The sequence below is a fragment of the Bos javanicus genome, chromosome 27, assembly GCF_032452875.1.
Source record: "Bos javanicus breed banteng chromosome 27, ARS-OSU_banteng_1.0, whole genome shotgun sequence".
NCBI classification, from domain to species: domain Eukaryota; kingdom Metazoa; phylum Chordata; class Mammalia; order Artiodactyla; family Bovidae; genus Bos; species Bos javanicus.
Window position 1 is genome coordinate 26,983,402 of NC_083894.1, and position 19,912 is coordinate 27,003,313.

General features: G+C 42.0%; 1 protein-coding gene across 3 annotated transcripts in view; it reads right to left on the reverse strand.

The window, feature by feature from the left end:
• TEX15 (testis expressed 15, meiosis and synapsis associated) overlaps positions 1–13,672 on the reverse strand; it is an 80,267-nt gene extending 66,595 nt beyond the window's left edge. The window contains exons 1-2 of one of the 3 annotated variants that reach the window (XM_061404406.1): positions 12,238–12,489; positions 9,293–9,334 (exon numbers count right to left, since the gene is read on the reverse strand). The gene's annotated coding sequence lies outside the window, so the exon portion shown is untranslated. Of the gene's footprint in view, positions 1–9,292; positions 9,335–12,237; positions 12,490–13,478 lie in introns of those variants that run through there. The other 2 variants (XM_061404407.1, XM_061404409.1) reach the window with 2 other exon arrangements.
• Between the last annotated feature and the right edge of the window lie 6,240 nt (positions 13,673–19,912).

Here is a 19,912-nt window from a genome sequence, read left to right on the forward strand (position 1 = left end):
CCATTCTAAAGGAGATCAGCACTGGGTGTTCTTTGGAAGGAATGATGCTAAAGCTGAAACTCCAGTACTCTGGCCACCTCATGAGAAGAGTTGACTCACTGGAAAAGACTCTGATGCTGGGAGGGATTGGGAGCAGGAGGAAAAGGGGACGACAGAGGATGAGATGGCTGGATGGCATCACCGACTCGATGGAAGTGAGTCTGAGTGAACTCCGGGAGATGGTGATGGACAGGGGGGCTTGGCGTGCTGTGATTCATGGGGTCGCAAAGAGTCTGACACAACTGAGCAACTGAACTGAACTGAAATGGTAGTAGCTACACATCACTAATCCATACATTAGTATGGGTCCATGCTACATATTCTCTAATGGGTTGCCATTCTCTTCTCCAAGGGATGTTCCTGATCCAGAGATTGAACCTGGGTCTCATGAACTGCTGGCATATTCTTTACCAACTGAGCCACTAGGGAAGCCCTCTCTAAGATATGGTATCTTTTCATGGTGAAAACATCCAGCAAAATTTTTGACTAACTTTAAAATCTACATTTTTTTCTTTCACCAAATTAAACATTCAAGAATATAAAAATGTATTTAAAACAGATACCATAGATTCCTTTTTGAAAAAATCATGACCACACACTTTATTTAATTTTTTTTTGGCTGCAATATGCGGTTTGTGGGATCTTAGTCTCCCAACCAGGGATCAAACCCAGGTCCATAGCTGTGGAAATGCCAAGTCCTAACCACTGGACCACCAGGGAATTCCCCATTACTACACATTTTAAAACTCAGTATATAAACAGAAAATTTTACCCTTTACTGAATTTATTGCCTATGTTTCACCCAATTGCTTTAATTAAGTGTCACTGCCCAAGAGACCCAAATAAAGAAAAGGTGAAAGCAAAAGTCGCTCAGTTGTGTTTGACTCTTTGTGACCCTATGGACTGTACAGTCCTTGGAATTCTCCAAGCCAGAATACTGGAGTGGGTAGCCATTCCCTTCTCCAGGGGATCTTCCCAACCCAGGGATTCAACCCAGGTCTCCTGCATTTCGGGCGGATTCTTTACCAACTGAACCACAAGGGAAGCCCAAACAAAAGGAGAGAATACAAATAATCAAGGGTAAGCGTAATCAGGAAAGTTAAAGTGTTAGTCGCTCAGTCATGTCCGACCGACTCTTTGTGACCCCATAGACTATAGTTCGCCAGGCTCCTCTGTCCATGGAATTCTCCAGGCAAGAATAGTGGAGTGGGTTGCCATTCCCTGCTCCAGGGGATCTTCTTAACCCAGGGATCAAACTCAGGTCTCCCACACTGCAGGCAGATTCTTACCATTTCAGCTATCTAGGAAGCCCTTGAGTAGTCATGAAGTATCAAGGCAATAAGGATGAGAGTCTGGTGCGTAAAATGAAATGCTAAATAATCTAGGTAACAGAAATTCCGAGCAATCTGATAGTGATGGTTTATCCTATAGTGTGAGCTGGCAGTCACATAAGAATATAAAAAATGGTATGAAATGTTTAGTAATACTTATATGGATATGTGCATTTTGGAGTTAATGATTAGTAGCATATGTTTACCTACTATAATTACAGTAAGTTAAAATATAATTGTTAAGTCAGTACAACAGTAAGAAGCTGAAGCAAACTTGTAAATTAATATGACTGGCATGTCTAAAAAGTACATATGTATGAGGAAGTAAACATTTCCAATTTTCTTTTAATTTGATCATGAAAGTTGTTTAAGGAAGGATGTTAACATAATGATTTTTGCACAGAGTTGTCCCAGACTTTCTGGAAGGGTAAAAGAGTGGCAAACAAACCCCTGGAACAAGAAAATACTGGTATGGAGACAGTGAAATTACAGAGCAACATCAACCACAGGTTTTTACAAAGATGGTAGGGATCTGGTAAGCCTTTCCACAAATTCATGGGAGACAGTCTATTAAGAGAAAAACTATTAACAGAAGTGTCTTCAAGACTTTTTTTCTCTACTACAAGCTATCTAGTATAGAAACTCTGACTTGAATCTGCAGAGAATGTATGCATTTGATTTGAATGGGTATGGCTAAAACACCTAACTAAGGTCTCTATTAAACTTAATTCTTGAGATTCCCCGGAGGTCCAAGGTTAGGACTCAGGTCTCACTGCTGAGGGCCTGAGTTCAACTCCTGGTTGGGGAACTGAGAGCCTACATACAAACAAAAAACAAACAAGCAAACAAAAAACAACCAATAACAATGAACTTAAGAATTCTGTATTCACTGAGCTCTTTTGAGATTTTTCCTTTAGAACAATTTAGCAAGAAAAAAATATCTTATAAAAGATTTGGGGGAAAAAGGCTCAGTTTCACCTCATTTTAATCTATTTCAGGAGATGCTATAATACTAGAAAATTGTGTTTAGCTGTGGGAAAAAATCCAAATGAAAGAAATGTCAACTTTCCCATTCTTTGGGAAGTTGTATTAGAGAACAGAAAACAGAGAAATAAATATGGACTCCAGAATATAAACAACCAACACATGTTTGGGTATAAAATTACACTGGAAAATTAGTAAGTGTGTTATGAATTTGTCACATTAACACATTAAGTGGAGCACAGGGAGCTGGGTGGTAAGCCAAGGTTCAACAACAGATCACAAGAGGAAATGAAAGAAAGAAGTTAGTTCATTCTTCACAAGTCCTAGAGGAAGTACTTGACAAGCCTTAAGGAACCACAAGGGGAGGTCAAGGCAGAGAGCAGACAGAGACAAGACCTGAGGCACAAGCCTTTCTTAGTGTCTGTGTGAAGCGCGGAGAGCTGACTCATTGGAGAAGACCCTGATGCTGGCAAAGACTGAGGACAGGAGGAGAAGGGGACAACAGAGGATGAGATGGCTGGATGGCATCACCAACTCAATGGAATAGGTTTGGGTGGACTCCAGGAGTTGGTGATGGACAGGGAGGCCTGGCGTGCTGCGGTTCATGGGGTCAGAGAGAGTTGGACACGACTGAGCGACTGAACTGAACTGAACTGAAGTGCTTTGGGCTTCCTGGGTTAAGCCTATACTGATAAACTGAAACCAAATGACCAGGGTTTTGGTAAGCCACATGGGCACAGAAGGGCAAGGCAGTGGGGAGGGAGAGGGCACAGCTGACTAGCAGTCCTGTCAGAAACCCGCATGTTCCTGAGTGTCACTATGCAGGGTATGCACTTGCTTGAGGGGGCGAGTGTCAGTTTAAGGTCACTGCAGGCTGCTGGGCCAAACCAAATGGATGCCAACGAAAAATACCATGGAGTAGTGTAGCTAAACTCTCAACCAAGCTTGAGATGAAAAGTAGAGAAATGATCAGTGTGGCAAGATTTGGGTAAAGAATCTATTTCAGTCAATTAAGTTCAATTATCTAAGCAGATGAGTTTTAAAATAGTTTTTAAAGAAGTCTGAAAAAAAGAAAGTCTTGTGTTGAGACAAAAGATCTTAACAACACCTTTGGGGGAAAAACACTATTCAGTAAGTTTGTTAGCCAAGCACATGTACTTTCCAATTACAGATCACTGGCTACGCAAACACCAGGAACTAATATTCACATGCATGAAATGACCTATATTTCTAATCTTGGAGAACTAAAGGCAGCAGTTCTCAAATTACAGTCCCGAGACCAGCAGCGTCAGTATCACCTGGAAATTTACAGGCAATGAAAACCTTCTGGCTGGATCCTAGACCTATTAATCAGAAACTCTTGGAGCTGGGCCCAGCAATCCGTGACTCGACAAGTTCTCCAGGTGATTCTGATCTAAGCTAAATTTGAGATCTACTGATAGATAATGCTGAAGAAAGCATCCAATCAGCTACATAAGAACCATTGTTTTCTTTCTTCTTTTTAGTGTTAGCAGTCTCTTAACCGATATCACTATTAGGTGAAAGAAATGCTCTTAACTGGGAACCTCACTTTCAGACTTAACGCTCCTGCAAAGGATGAATCCAAAAGAAATTTTATAAGAATGTGGTTTTGTTTTGGGGGAAGGGAAGGGAGGCAATTATTCATTTAACCAGTATTTAACAAGCAGCTACTTTGTTCCAGGCACTCACCAAGAAGGAAAGACAAGGAAGTAGAGAAGAACTCTGAAATCCACCAACAATTCTATCCTGGGTACTATTCAGTGTATTACTAATAACAGGCTGTCTATTCTTGGAGTACACCTAGACAGTAATACCCACATGAGTAATAAGGTATATAGATTGAAAGCAATGGACTAGCAAAGCAAAAAAAACCTTGGTTTATCCCAGATGATCTAGAATCAGTGGTTCTCAAACTTTTAACATTTATCAGAATCACCTAGAGGGCTTATTAAAACAGATTCCTAGGTCCCATCTCTGGAGTTTCCAACCTCAGTATTCTGAGGCCCCCAATTTTTTACTTCTAATAAATACCCAGGTGATGCTGATGGTCCAGGAACCACATTTTGAGAACCCCCAATCTAGATGATCAGGCACAAAAAAATGTGGGCATTCCACGTAGGAAAAGTCTAGGGATTACCAGTACATTCCTCAAGACTTATTTCAATTATATTTATTGCTCAGATTTAGTCTGTTGCCCTCAGGGCAAAGATAATAGGCAAGAAAGAGATTACCTTTTAAGCAATTTTATCATGATAAACTGTGATCAGCTGTCTATGTTGGATCAATAAATCTCCAATATGAGGGATTTCCTAAAGTAGAAGCAAAAACTGGCCCTCAAATATTTCCATAATTGTGATGCAGAAATCCAAATCTTGTTTTAATATTCTGTATTATACGGATGGACTTCTCTAAAAATTTGAGGCAGGCTCTCCCTTCGGGCCCAAGGAAAATCCTGTATCTACCTAATTATATGCAGTCAAATGAGAGTAAAGTTAGAAGTAATTTACATGCTTTAAAGACTATCCCAAGAGCCTGGGCTATGGGGAAAGAGCACTTCCAGTTCAGCTGCTTTTCAACAGGAGAATAATTAAAGTTAAGTAGTCCCCAAGGCTTAGGAGTCCCCTGGTTCCTTTCCCTTTAGAGTCTAGAAGCTTTGAGAAAAATAGATCAAGTTCCACAAAGAGGTCAAAGTCATTCTGGCTACAAAGGTGAGAAAACAGACCGACTTTCACTAACTCAATCCTCCAGTCCTTAGTCCTTCCTTCAATCTTCTCAAATGCCAAATTCTGACTGGCTCGACCCAAACAGAATCATTCGACTAGGGAGTAAATTAGCAAATGATAACTTGAAACCTACTGCATAACAAGGAAAATAACCTGGATTACCTAACTGGATTATTTACCCTTATCCTCCATATCAACCTTGTTTTATAATATTTATAGATAAATACAACTTGGGAGTAACTGTTACTATTAGTGACTCCAAGTATTAAATATAAAGAATGCCTTCCTCTAAGATACTGAAACACACTGTATTGTAAACACAGTGAAAAGTCAATGACAACAGCTAGAAAGTTGCCACCTTGCCTGCTTAAAGTTACTTCTTGTCCCCTCTATGCAGAAACAAGAAGAGAGATGAGTGCTTAGTCGAAGTCCTAGAAAGTAGATGTTTTGCTGAAAAGTGTAAAATATGTAAGTTGTGTTACCAGACTGTGGAAGATGAGTGCCTGGAAATTATTTGTAAGAGGAGTCAGGGAATTGTTGAAAAGCACAGGGATTAAAATTAGTAGGTAATCTATTGTGGCTATGAGACTTTTTAAAAGACGTTAGGGAAATACGAAGTAATAATCAGATGACTAATGATAACGACATACAATTTCCAAGAGGCTAAAAAAAAAAAAAAAACACCTTGGAAGAGAAATAACAATAAAAGCATCCTATAATCCTGGTAGAAAGATTATCAGTTACTTTCTCTAACAACAAAATAATCTCTAAAATTGGTCAGCTCCAAAATCCACACAATTCTTTTTGTTTAATATTCATTTATTTGGCTGCATCGGAGCTCAGCTGTGGCACGTGGGCTTAGTTGCCCTGGTGACACGTGGGATCTCAGTTCCCTGACCAGGGATTGAACCCGAGTATCCTGCATTGGAAGGCAGAGTCTTAACCACTGGACCACCTGGGAAGATCCCCACACAATTCATTTTTATTTATGTAGAAAAGATACCTAGATATGAGGCATCCCTTGGTAAGTATCTAACTAGAACTGAACCAATGCTGAATCAACTTTTCTTCCTGCACTGGCCTGTTTTCTAGTTAAAAACCAAGAGATTCTTCAGACTGCCCTCTAAGATCAATGAACTGTGCACTGAATCATTCTTGCTATTCAAGATGTTCCTCTTGTTTAAGAATAGTAAGCTATCTTTCTTTATTGGTCCAAAGAATTCAACAGTAATTTAATTTTCTACACATCTTGGTATGGAAAATACAGCCACCAATCATATTCACCTAATATGGTCCACTGAATGTAAAAGTAAAACATAAGGTAAAAAAAATTTTTTTAATAGTTAATACTAAACTATGTATATTTGTAATGGAGTCATGTCCAGAAAACACTAATACACAATTACAACTTCTAAATGAATTTATTTAATTATCCATCGTTTTCATGAAAGAGGCAAACCATTCATTTAAAAATTAATCTTTTTCCCATGTTTAAATTTGAGAACCAGCAATTATCCAATATTCTTTCACATTAGCAACAAACTAATAAAATGTGCATCCTTACTAACATCAGAACAGATTTTAATATAAAAAGAACAAACTAGTAGTTACCAGTGAGGAGAGGGGAGACAGACATTGACATAGACAAACTAGAAACTTAAAAGGCTTCAAAGAAACCTGTAGGCAAACCTCGCATATTATCCAGTTCCCAGAAAAAAGGAACTAGAATGCAAGTCGTAGCACCTCAGGCGGAGAAGTGAAGTGAACTTGGATCAGCTTTCCTGACTTCTGTGATGTTATCCTTTTGCTAGACTTTCAGTCCCACTTTTGGATAGTCCATAAATACCACAGTGACCAAAACAGAATCATGTGCTATTAGCTTTGCTTCAGACTCAGCGAAGTTGTAGCAAATAATTCTTTAAAAAAATTAGCATAAATAGTTCCTACAGATTGTTTTAAAGAGATTATTATTTAACTTATGCCCTAGATCAGCAATAAATATATTTTTAGCAGCAGTTTGGTAAAGCCAGATCACCTGGTTCAAAATCCTGTTCTGCCTCTTCTTAACTGCACAACTTTGGACCACTTAACCTAAAGCTCTCTGTGCCTGAGCTTCTTCATATATAAAAATAGGAAAATTAGTATCTATTCAGGGGCTGCCCTGGTGACTCAGTGGTAAAGAATCTGTTTGCCAATACAGGAGACACAGGTTTCATCTCTGATCAGGGAAGATCCCACGGGCCATGGAGCGACTAAGCCCATGTGCTAGGATTACTGTGCTTCAGAGCCCAGGGGGCCCGAACTACTTACTGAGCCCTCAGACCTAGAGTCAGTGCTACACAGGAGAAGCCACTCCAACGAGAAGCCCACACGCCGCAACTGGAGAGTAGCCTCCACCAGCCCCAGCTGGAGGGAAAAAAGCCCATGTGGCAACACAGACCCAGCACAGACAAAAATATGTAAATAAAAATTACTAAAAAATACTCAGTAAGTTAATCCAGTTAATCAACACTCTCCTATTGTACTGGTTAACTGAATTAACATATGCAACACAGAAAAATGATTGCTTTATAATAAAGTGCTCTATGCTGCTGCTAAGTCACTTCAGTCATGTCCGACTCTGTGTGACCCCATAGACGGCAGCCCACCAGGCTTCCCCGTCCCTGGGATTCTCCAGGCAAGAACACTGGAGTGGGTGACCATTTCCTTCTCCAATGCATGAAAGTGAAAAGTGAAAGTGAAGTCACTCAGTCGTGTCCGACCCTCAGCGACCCCATGGACTGCAGCCCACCAGGCTCCTCCGTCCATGGGATTTTCCAGGCAGGAGTACTGGAGTGGGGTGCCATTGCCTTCTCCGAAAGTGCTCTGTAAGTGCTGGCTATTACTGGTGTATATTTAAATCACATAAAGAAGTTTAATTTTTTAATCCTTACAGTTTAATATTAAACATCTAACATTCCTCCATCCTTTTTCATCTAGTTACATTATTTATCAACCTGTGAAGCCCTACGCTCTTTTTAGCCTTAAGAAAGAACAAGAATTTTTAGGAGCTAAATGCCTCAGATAGATAGGCACAAAGTATTTGAAGAAACTAAAATACTTAGTTTAATTGACTGGATGGGGCTTGAAAGATGCCTGCAAACACAAAATCTGGGTCTTCTAGAAACAGAGAGATGGATTTGTGGAATGTTTAAAATGTGTTAATTGAAGTTACTTCCTATTCCCTGGCAAAATATGATACCATACAAACACACCCCACAGAATCTAAGGGATGTATAAACTTTAAATAAGATTGTCATTTCAAGGTCAAAAGGGCTTCCAGACTTCCCTGACCACCACTACAATATGTAGTTCTACTAACAAAGAATCTGACTTTACAAAAGCTTTGTCCCTTTTGGACTTGTTCAATTATTAATGGCACAAGGAGTGGTAATGTTTTTATCTATATTAGCAAGTGTTTGTTCGTATCTTCCTTTACGAATGATCATTCATTTTTTGCTCATAGTTTCTGTTAAGATCAAGCATTAAAATGCTTATGTGAACTTTAAAGATCTCTCTAAACAAGGCTTTACTTGTAAGTCAGAGTACAGAACACCCTTATCAAAACAAGAGGCCACAGAAGGTGCAATAAATGTGGATTAATGGGAAAAACAAAGGATTGGCGGTCAAAAGCCTAGGCTTGAGGTTCCTGCTCTGCTACTAACTAGCTATTTCAGTTTATAAAACTGAAAATGTGTTCTGAAAATACCCTCTCTCAAGTTCACTGCTAAATTTATTTTGGGAGGAGGGAGTCTCACACTCTTTAGAAAGTCTATTAAGCTATATATCTTCTCCACCAAAAAATGAACACAATTCACTCTTTTTTTGGCAAAGAATTAGGAACTTCTGTACTCAATGAAGTCCGTGTATCCCAAGTTTAAAACTTTTATTTATTTATTTATTTTAATTTTATTTTTAAACTTTACATAATTGTATTAGTTTTGCCAAATATAAAAATGAATCCGCCACAGGTATACATGTGTTCCCCATCCTAAACCCTCCTCCCACCTCCCTCCCCATACCATCCCTCTGGGTCGTCCCAGTGCACTAGCCCCAAGCATCCAGTATCTGAAGTCCGCGTATCCCAAGTTTAAAACTTTTAAATGAGACAATTACAATGGTACCTGCTGATTTAATATAAAAAATGCCACTTACCCATTTTCATTACCCCCACACTTCGCAGTTTTGCTGTTCAACCTGTAAATATACCAGCACTAATAAGCTTATGCTTAAAAAACTGTAAAGGAAATGCCACTTCATCCTCATCAGCAAAAGGAAAGTGTTTCCCCCACTTGAGGAGTACGTGCTCACCTGGGAGGTTTGCGATTTCTATCCGGAAGCTAGACCCTCAAACCAGTGATTTTCTCTATTATATTCAAAGTGTGTTAGTCACTCAGCCAAGTCTGACTCTTTGCGACCACATGGACTTGCCCACATAGGCGACCAGGCTCCTCTGTCTGTGGGATTCTCCAGGCAAGAATACTGGAGTGGGTTGCCATTCCCTTCTCCAGGGGATCTTCCCAACCAAGGGATAGAGCCCAGGCCTCCTGCATAGCAGGCAGATTCTTTACCATCTGAGCCACCACACATTATTGTCCTCAAAATTCTCAAGCTGAATTACAGTAAACCTCTTGAAGACACTTAAAAATCAAAAAAAAATTTTTGTATACCTAGGGTCTAATAAGCACTACCAAAGCTATCCAAAAAGGAAACTTAGGTTCTGATAAGGACTGAACCGTTGATATGTATTCACAGCCGCACTGCTGAAAGCCATAGCAAGAGCTTTGCCAGAGTCTCAGCTGTTGTAATTAAAGACAGACCCTCAGGAGCAGCTATCATTAGTGTTGAAGTGCTGTAATTACAAAGGCTTTGCATTATGTGGATTACAGATTTCAAGCATACAGAGTTGCTCCCAGACCTCAGGGACGATCTTTACCAGCAAAACTGCTCATTAAAGCAATCGAGTTTTCTCTATGCATGTGTTTAAAATTTCCTAAACTTCGCTTAACTTGTTGTGCCGCTTTTCCTAACCGTGTAAAACAGAGACATCTCCATAGAAGTTCTGACAATCTAACTCTACTACCTGACTAATTTTAAAAACCAAAGCATTACAAAGTAAAAACCAACCACCCAAGAACATCACTTATAGACACATCAGATCAACAAATAAAATACGGCTGCTCTGGAAATAATTGTTGGACCAAAAAAATCACTTTTTTAAATAATAAGTATAAGCAACAAAATATGAATAGAATCAAACAAAGATTTAGAGGGAAAGCAATTCCAACTCTGCAACACAATCACGGTTTGTGATCCAATAGAAACAGTGCAGGTACTTCAAACCCTCTAAATCATCCTTCAATAAAGTACTGCTGCTGCTGCTAAGTCACGTCAGTCGTGTCCGACTCTGTGTGACTCCATAGACGGCAGCCCACCAGGCTCCCCCGTCCCTGGGATTCTCCAGGCGAGAACACTGGAATGGGTTGCCATTTCCTTCTCCAATGCATGAAAGTGAAAAGGGAAAGTGAAGACGCTCAGTCGTGTCCGACCCTCAGCGACCCCATGGACTGCAGCCTACCAGGCTCCTCTGTCCATGGGATTTTCCAGACAGGAGTACTAGAGTGGGGTGCCATTGCCTTCTCCATCAATAAAGTACAGATATTTCTAAATAAATGAGAAAGGAAACAGGAACACAGAAAAGCAGACCAAAGTAGTATGCTTACCAAAAAACCATAATTGCCAGTTTTCTAAAATTAAGTACTGTGAAAATGGTGACTATTTTCCCAAACTTAAGATTTTGCAACCCAAGTACAGTATGATTATTGTTGTTTAGCCCCTAAGTCCTGGCCGACTCTTGCAACCCCATGGACTGTAGCCCGCCAGGCTTCCACATCCATCTTTCTTGGGATGGAGTGGGTTGCCATTTTCTTCTCCTGGGTATCTTCCCGACCAAGGGATAGAACCCCTGTCTCTTGCATTGGCAGGTGTATTCTTTACCACTGGGAAGCCCACATTATGATAGCCTTCAGCATCAGTTCAGTTCAGTTCAGTAGTTCAGTCGCGTCCGACTCTGTGACCCCATGAATTGCAGCACGCCAGGCCTCCCTGTCCATCACCAACTCCTGGAGTTTACCCAAACTTATGTCCATGCCTTCAGCATAATAAAACATAATTTTATAACTTAAAAGTGCCCATGTACACTAGTTGTACTCAGAAAAAGTGATTCTCATATAACTTGTCATTGAGTAAAAGTACAACAATATTTTTTATTAACAAAAGTACTATAATTATATTTTACTGGTTCTATAAAGTAATTTTTACATATTCTTCACATACATTGAGCTATAATTGACATATCACTTTCAGGTGTACAACATTCCATATGTATATACTGCAAAGTGGTAAAAACATTAACATTAAATGATAAAAGTAAAAAACGGCTAAAATTCTACTAAAATTGAAATTATCACTAGCCACTATTAAAAATTCCAGAAAATGTAAACAAAAGTTATGCTATTTTTTTCTCATTGTTCAACAACTGAACTCTACAGATAATTCCTATTTTTTCCCCCTAGTCATATGAATTCTTCCATATGTTTTTTAAAAAGAAAATGTGCATGGGTATTCAAGATACTTGAGCATTTTCTCCAAATTTTGACATCTTTATGTTTCAGTAAGGTTCGGCTATTTAAGCATCTGGGCAATAAAGCAGACTTGTTTTTGTTTTACTTGAAAGCTTTTAAGAAACTGAGCAATGACCCAGTATCGAAAATGTTTCTAAATTCTGACTTCACTCCTCCAGTCCCCTTGGGCCTCAAATGGCAAAACGGTACCCTCCTTTCCAATCAACAATATCTTTTGAATGAAGCCTAAAACTTTTTAAGAATATCTCATAAACGAAATTAGAAATTAACAGTTTTCTAAATGTGAACTCAAAGACATTTAAAGCCTGTACTACTTCTATTCCCTCTAAACATACACGACACACTGTCGAAAGGAGAATTCAAAAACTTAAGTTTTAATTTTGTGCCACTCTGACTTCGTACTTTGAAACAGTCCCATATTCATCTGTCGCTCCCAAAAGCGAATAATGCACTCACAGTTAGGATGCTTCACATCGCACTTGGAATCCACAATTTTGAAAATTTGAGGGAACTTGCAGTTACCAACAACCTCAGCCGATTTTCTGTAACATCAATAATCATTACTAAGTCGTTTCTTTCCACACAGCCATGACGGCGGCCAAGTACATCAAATAAATACTGAGAAACTAAGTGGAATACTGAGCATTCCAAACAAATGGAGAAAATTCAACCCTAAGCAAGGGAAGGATGGAAACCGCCTTGAAAGATCTAAGTGGGCGCGAGTTTAGGAAATGGCTCAAACTTAACTACCTGGCAGTCGGGAGACGTTTTTGCACCCACACCACCGTCGCATCTTAGGCGTTTCACGAAGTTCAGAGAACTGAATCAAGAAGTCAAGAACTACCGACGACACAGCAGCCTCGCAAACACTCCACCCAGCCCTTACAACGGCCGCATCGCTCGGGACACGCGGCGGCCGCATCGCCGGGCGCGTTAGGTCCGCCCGCCCGGCGGGGCTGCTCACCCCTCGCCGGTGCCCGAACACCCTTCGCGCCCCGCTCCCGAGCCGCCCTCGCCTACCCGAGCGCCCCAAGTCCACCCGCTCCTGCAGCGAGACAGCGGAGGGCCAGCGCCGGCGGGCATCGTCCGGAGAGCGCGGGCTCTGCCCCGAGGCGACGCGGCGCGCGGACGGCCCAAGCGGCCCGGGCGGCTCAGCGCCTCGGGGCGCCGCCTCGAGAGCAGCCGTCACCCCGGCGGCTTTCGGCGTTTCGCGCTCCGCAGCCGCGGGCGGCGTGTGAACCTGAGGGGGCGGCCGGGCCCGGAGAAGCCACGCCCACCAGAGCGGCCCCAGCCCCGCCCCCAGGATGCCGCCCTCCATCCCCCCGAAACAATCCCCAGCCACCCATCCCCCACTTCAGCCTCTGCGGCCCGCAAAGAACGCCGAGTGGCTTCCTTCCGAAGGCCCGCAGGATTCCACGCGCTCTTCACTGCTTTCGAGCGACAGAGAACCGCGGGTCTCCCGGCGCGGGCAAGGCCGCGTCCGAGCTATGGGGCTTCCCCCTCCCGCTGCCTCAGCGTCACCCAAGAGAAGCTAAAAGTTCACTTTAGGCATCGGGGCTTTCACTCCCCTCGCAGGCCCCACCTTTGGGTCCAAATGCTGAACTTCGTGATAATTTAACATTCTCTCTTGAATTCAACCTGGCACCTTGCTGGCTTCTAAATCGCCTCTCCGCAAACGCCACATTTGCCCCACAAACCTTGAGCATCCTTTGCCCGGCCAGTTCTTCAGAATCCAAATTTTCGAGGCGATACAGCCGATACAGAACTTCCACCAACCTGCAGCCGAAGAAGCTTCAGGAAGGAAGCGGGCGCTTCTCAGACACGTGTACGTACGCACGCGGAGGAGTCTGCCCCGAAGATGTCACTTCTGAGCCTGCGCAGACAGGAGCCGGCGGCCTTGGGGGGCGGAATCTGAGGATGGGGGTGGGGGGAGGGGGCGATTGGATCCTGAGCATGGGTTCAGTGTCCCAACGTGAAAAGAGTGTTCACCACATACGCTATTTGTACATGTGAAAGTGAAGTGAAAGTCGCTTAGTCTGTTGAACTCTTTGAGACCCCTATGGACTGTAGCCGCCCCGGCTTTCCCACCCGCCCCAGGCTCCTCTGGCCACGGGATTCTCCCAGCAAAAAGACTGGAGTGGGTTGCCATGCCCGTCTTCAGGGGATCTTCCCAACCCAGGGATCGAACCCAGGTCACCCGCATTGCGGGCGGGTTCTTTACAGTCTGAGACACCAGGGAAGCACACAGTAGACCTTAAATAAAGATCATTTTGTCAAATGGCTAAATGGTCTATGCCTGCTACTGGCATCCTTTCCACTCTGTTGGGGGCCTGGGTTCTCTTCCACAAAACTGAGTAGAGTGGGCACTGTGAAAAAAAGTTTCCAGGCATCCGCAGAAGGGGCCATTCTGGTACATTTTTGATGACTGTAATTCAAAAAGTTTTTGAAAAACAGTGTTTGTTAGATAGCTAAAGACCAACTGCCTTAGCTGAAGCTTGTGCTTGGAGGTAGCAAACACTTCACAACAAGTTTGAGGGACAAGATTTTAAAGACTTCTTGCGTTAATTATAGCATGGTCTATTATAGCCAGATTTAAGGATTATCTAGATCATAGAATCTAGCTACTCCAGTCCAGTCACTTAAACTTAACTTTCCATTCGCAGGCCTGCACCATCCTTCTCTATTCATTTTGGAACAGGGAACCTAAATGATGCTGAGAGAGTTAACCTTGGCAGGTTGATAAGGAATCCAAGCCTAAGTCCCCTTTAAGGAGGAGGTGAACATTCTTTCTTCTTCACATTCTTTTGCCTTAGATAAGTAGGGCTCGTAGGCAGCAGTATCTCTTGTTCAAGGACGTGTCTTTTTTGAGCTTTGGATGAACATTACTGGAGAAGGCCTAGGGAAAACTTCCACAGTCTTGAGCTCTGGATTAAGCTGTTCCTTCTGGCTATTCTCATGCTGATGTCATCCCAGGATGTATGTTACTGGGAAAGGGTCTGGGCAAAATTCTCACAACCTTGAGGTATTTTTTATCTATTCTCAGCAGCTAGTTGAGAAGTATATAAGGCCCTGCTTCAACTAGTGAGGTGGGTACTCTCCTGCACCCTTCTGATGTCAATGTCAGAAGCTTTTTCTGTCACTTTCACTTTAAATAAAGTGGACACAAAGTTCTGAGTGACTGAGACTGTCTTTGGTCCCAGTGTTAAATCTCCTTTGGAGACCATGAATCTGGGGGCACCGTTCACCATTCACCATAAGCTATCATCTTGGGGGCTTGTCCAGGATCTTCAAGACAAGGTAAGGACCCTTGGAGTACATCAGGCTGTATATTGTCACCCTGCTTATTTAACTTATATGCAGAGTACATCGTGAGAAATGCCAGGCTGGGTGAAGCACAAGCTGGAATCAAGATTGCAGAAAGAAATATCAATAACCTCAGATATGCAGGTGACACCACTCTTATGGCAGAAAGTGAAGAAGAACTAAAGAGCCTCTTGATGAAAGTGAAAGAGGAGAATGAAAAACTTGGCTTAAAACTCAACATTCAGAAAACTAAGATCATGGCATCCCGTCCCATCACTTCATGGCAAATAGATTGGGAAACAATGGAAACAGTGAGAGACTTTATTTTTTGGGGCTCCAAAATCACTGCAGATGGTGATTACAGCCATGAAATTAAAAGACACTTGCTCCTTGGAAGAAAAGCTATCACCAACCTAGACAACATATTAAAAAGCAGAGACATTATTTTGCCAACAAAGGTCCGTCTAGTCAAAACTATGGTTTTTCCAGTAGTCATGTATGGATGTGAGAGTTGGACTATAAAGAAAGCTGAGTGCAGAAGAATTGATACTTTTGAACTGTGGTATTGGAGAAGACTTAAGAGTCTCTTGGACTGCAAGGAGATCCAACCAATCCATCCTAAAGGAAATCAGTCCTGAATATTCATTGGAAGGACTAATGCTGGAGCTGAAACTCCAATACTTTGGCCACCTGATGTGAAGAACTGACTCATCGGAAAAGACCCTGACACTGGGAAAGATTGAAGGCAGGAGGAGAAGTGGATGACAGAGGATAAGATGATTGGATGGCATCACTGACTTGATGGACATAAGTTCGAGTAAGCTTTAGGAGTTGGTGATGGACAGGGAAGCCTGGGGTGCTGCAGTCCATGGGATCGCAAACAGTCAGACACGACTGAGCGACTGAACTGAACTGAAGGACACTTCGAGCTCTAGTTCTTTTGTTCCTCTAGTAAACACATTTTCTATTCTACTTTACTAACTCTCTGGTGTGCCTGCATGAGTGAGTGATTGAAAGCCAGAGATGCACAAAACAAGTGCGAAACTAGAGTTAATTCCAGCTTTGCGGTTCCAAGATGCCTCGTAACAACTGAAGGCATGCCCAAAAGGGGAGGCTGTAGTGGGTTTACACAGACCTGCCAGTGCCAAGAGGGACCCAACGTCCCTACAAGGGGAGCAACCAGAAATGGGTGAAGCATGTGGACCAAACTTTCCTTTCTCCGTCAACTTCTCCTGGTCTCTTTGACCATTTCATAACTGCCTGGGGAGTTGAAACTACTAACCTAATCTGTTGAATGACAGACTTTCAAGGGACTTGCCATCCATGCTGTTACTTTGTACTATTACTTAGACCTCAAATTTAGATTGATAGTTACCAAGCTCGGAGAAGGCAGTGGCACCCCACCTCCAGTACTCTTGCCTGGAAAATCCCATGGATGGAGGAGCCTGGTAGGCTGCAGTCCATGGAATCGCTAAGAGTCAGACATGACTGAGCGACTTCACTTTGACTTTTCACTTTCATGCATTAGAGAAGGAAATGGCAACCCACCCCAGTGTTATTGCCTGGAGAATCCCAGGGACGGGGGAGCCTGGTGGGCTGCCGTCTATGGGATCACACAGAGTTGGACACGACTGAAGTGACTTAGCAGCAGCAGCAGCAAGCACCTAGTCTTGCTAGAAGCCAAAAGTTACACCTGGGCTGTCTTTTCATGCACGGCAGACAGGCACATGTTCGGGAGCTGGGTGGAGCTCTGGCTTCAAGAACATCTCTCAGGCTAGAGGTTGGTCTCTTAGCTGCCTGCCTCAGGGGCCAACGACCTGAAAGTGAGTCCTTGTCACAGCTGTGCCTCTGGTCTATATGAACGAATTCCTAGGTCAGGAATCCTAGGATCTGGTCAGATTGGAAGAGCTTCTTCCTTTGGTAACACTGGACCTTAGCAGACCAGAGGTGGCTTTTGTCTCTACTCCTTAGATATTCTTTCTGTGGAATCTGTGGAAATGAACTGGAATGATTGGCCCTCATAGCTCGAGGACAAAAATCACGTTTTCCTTGCTGCCCAGCCCTTCACCACCTCTTTTGCTGTCACATATCACCCCGGGTGGCACCTGAGGAGGAGCAGAAATCAGGCAAAGGTTTTAATGGTGAGGATGCCATTTTCCACACACTTTTGCTGGGGTTTTTTTCTGTGTGTTATATCTTTTGATACATGGACTACATTTTCTTTCCTTTTCCTCTAATGTTTTGGCAGCTACAGATACTTTTGTTAACTAAATAGTAATAGGATTTGTTCTTTCTAATCATAACAAATGAAAACTCTGCCATTTCTTCCACTTGACTACTAATTCAATTTCTATTTCCCCCTGCTTTCTTTTTCGGAGAAGGCAGTGGCAACCCACTCCAGTACTCTTGCCTGGAAAATCCCATGGATGGAAGAGCCTGGTAGGCTGCAGTCCATGGGGTTGCTAAGAGTCAGGCACGACTGAGCAACTTCACTTTCACTTTTCACTTTCATGCATTGGAGAAGGAAATGGCAACCCACTCCAGTATTCTTGCCTGGAGAATCCCAGGGACAGAGGAGCGGGCTGCCATCTATGGGGTCGCACAGAGTCGGACGTGACTGAAATGACTTAGCAGCAGCAGCAGCTTACTTTTTACCACAATCTATTGATCTGATGACTCAGAGGTAAACAATTTGGCTGCCAGAACAGGATACGCAGATTCAATCCCTGGGACGGGAAGATTCCCTGGAGAAAGAAATGGCAACCCACTCCAGTATTCTTGCCTCGTAAATCCCATGGACAGAAGGGCCTGGCAGGCTATAGTCCATGAGGTCACAAAAGATCAGACATGACTTAGTGACTGAACAACAGCAATTGATTTATAATCTCATCTCATTTAAAAATTTTTAGCATTGTAAAAATTATTTAATACTTGGGGAAAGTTCATCACACAACTAATACGTAGGAAAAAAAACATTGCAACTCAAAAGTGAGTTCAATTATCTAAGTTTATAAATGGGACCAAATGTTTAACAAATGTCCTTCAAAGTAATTTTTATAATTTACTACATTTATAAATTGAATTTATAAGATTGTAAGGCAAATCATTGTGAGCTTAAGAGTTAAGTTTATGATTATAGTCTACATCGATTATTCAATTATACAATTTCAACTACATTCCTAAGACTAATCAGGTAGATGTATTAAAGTGCCTAAATTCTCTTAAACATTTTTATACTTAATTCTTTTTTTCTGTAATCATCACATGCATTTATTTATTTACTTTAAGCTTTTTTATTTTGTATTGGGGTATAGCCAATTAACAATGTAGTGACAGGTGAACAGCAAAGGGACTCAGCCATATATATCCATGTAACCATTCTCCCCCAAACTCCCCTCTCATCCAGTCTGCCACATAACATTGAGCAGAGTTCCACGTGCTATACAGTAGGCCCTTGTTAGTTACCCATTTTAACCCATGTTAACCCATGTTAGCATTTTAACATGTATACAAGCAGTGTATACATGTCCATCCCAAACTCCCTAACTATCCTGTCCCCCGATCCTTCTCTGTGGCAACCATAAGCTCATTCTCTAATTCTGAATCCCTTCGTTTTGAAAGATGTTTACCTGCAAAGAAAATAATGATATCAACACAAACAATCTGGGTTATTTTTCCATATAACTTCAGGGGTCAGTTTATCTGCTTTCTGCTGTTTCTTTTTATAAAAAGAAATGTATATACAATTGTATACAATTTTGTTAATTTGTGTATTTTTGGCTCTGCTGAGTCTTCATTGCTGTGCAGGCTTCTCCTTGTGGTGGCTTCTCTAGTGGTGGAACATGGACTCCAGAGCTTTCGGGTTTCAGTAGTCATGGCTCCTGAGCTCCAGAGAACAGGCTTAATAGTTGTGGCACACGGGCTTAGTTGCTCCCTGGCGTGTGGGATCCTCCCAAATCAGGGATCGAACCGATGTCTCCTGCATTGGCAGGTGGATTCTTTACCCCCGAGCCACCAGGGAAGCCCCTTTCTGCTGTTTCTTAACGAACAGAAAGTCTCCTGGCCCAGACACCAACAGAATTCTTTTCCACAACCCAGATTATGAGGTGAGTTTCGAAAGCAACAAATATCCTGATGAATCTTTTTCTACTTAAATTTCACTGGATATAGGTGAGGATTTCATGTTTTCTTCCAGCCTGACTTGTCTTCCTTTGAGTCAACAGACTTATTATTTCCTCAGTTGGTTGCTGATTGACATCTGCTCTATCTGGGAACTCCTCAAACATTGTCAACTCATTCTGTCTCTCGTTACTGGGATGAAATTTTCCTTTATTCTATACCTTTCATCCTAAATGTGGAAATCTTGTTCTATTCTAAAATTCTATTCTAACTTTAAATAGGTGCTTTAAAAATAATTTCTAAGATTAACTCTGATTTCTTTTCTAGATGTCACTAGCCACCAGGTGTCACCAATGTGAATGCATCTTTTTTTAATCAAAAGGCTGTAGGGTTAACAATAAGATTTTACCAAGGTAATGGTGAACTTTAAGTATAATCTACATCTGAGGCATGAAAAGTTCCATGTTGAAGAGTTGGCAAGTACTTCAGAGTTTCTGGAAACCGAGGTCTCAGATGTTAAGTAACTTGCCCAAAGTCATATAGCTATTACTTTATTAAATATTTATAAGTAAATAATATTCTTTTCTTCCTAGTAAGAAATCCCTTACTCCCCACATACTGTACTCCATGTGAAACTAGATTGAAGAGAAATGGGCTATTGAAAGACTCAGTGTCTTTCTATACAGAAAGACAGTGTCAATTTCCAGAT